Raw genomic sequence first — 342 nt, forward strand, 5'->3', positions numbered from 1 at the left:
GGATCTCGGCTCCAGGGAGGGCAGAGAGATCTCAGGCAGGGAGATCTTGGCTCCAGGGAGGGCAGAGGGATCTCAGCTCCAGGGAGGGCAGAGAGATCTCGGCTCCGAGGGCTCCTGCTTCCAGCCAGCCCCCTCTGGGCGGGTCCTTCCGGTGCCAGAGCTCCGCCCTGCCCAGTCCAGCTGAAACCCCAGGATCTTCCCTTTCCTCCCACGGCTCCCAGAGCCAGGCCTTCAGACGCTCCCTGCCCTCCATCCCCTGGAATGCCAGGGATAACCCCCTTCTGCCTCTCCACCCCCTCCCAGGCCTCCCACTCCACCTGCCCCCTCCCGCCCCCACCACCA

The 342-nt window shown here is 67.5% G+C and overlaps 1 long non-coding RNA gene and 1 pseudogene across 1 annotated transcript in view; both read right to left on the minus strand.

Moving 5' to 3' along the window:
* LOC138171026 (uncharacterized) overlaps positions 1-137 on the minus strand; it is an 8,781-nt gene extending 8,644 nt beyond the window's left edge. Inside the window, exon 1 of the long non-coding RNA XR_011170791.1 lies at positions 1-137. This exon is cut by the window's left edge and continues 173 nt beyond it. This is a non-coding gene — a long non-coding RNA (uncharacterized lncRNA).
* Positions 1-342, minus strand: part of LOC138171024 (zinc finger protein 850-like) — a 113,494-nt pseudogene that overhangs the window by 21,967 nt on the left and 91,185 nt on the right.

The sequence above is a fragment of the Petaurus breviceps genome, unplaced genomic scaffold (assembly GCF_028583685.1).
Source record: "Petaurus breviceps papuanus isolate PSGF00001 unplaced genomic scaffold, PetGlider_PUasm1.0 404, whole genome shotgun sequence".
NCBI lineage: Eukaryota > Metazoa > Chordata > Mammalia > Diprotodontia > Petauridae > Petaurus > Petaurus breviceps.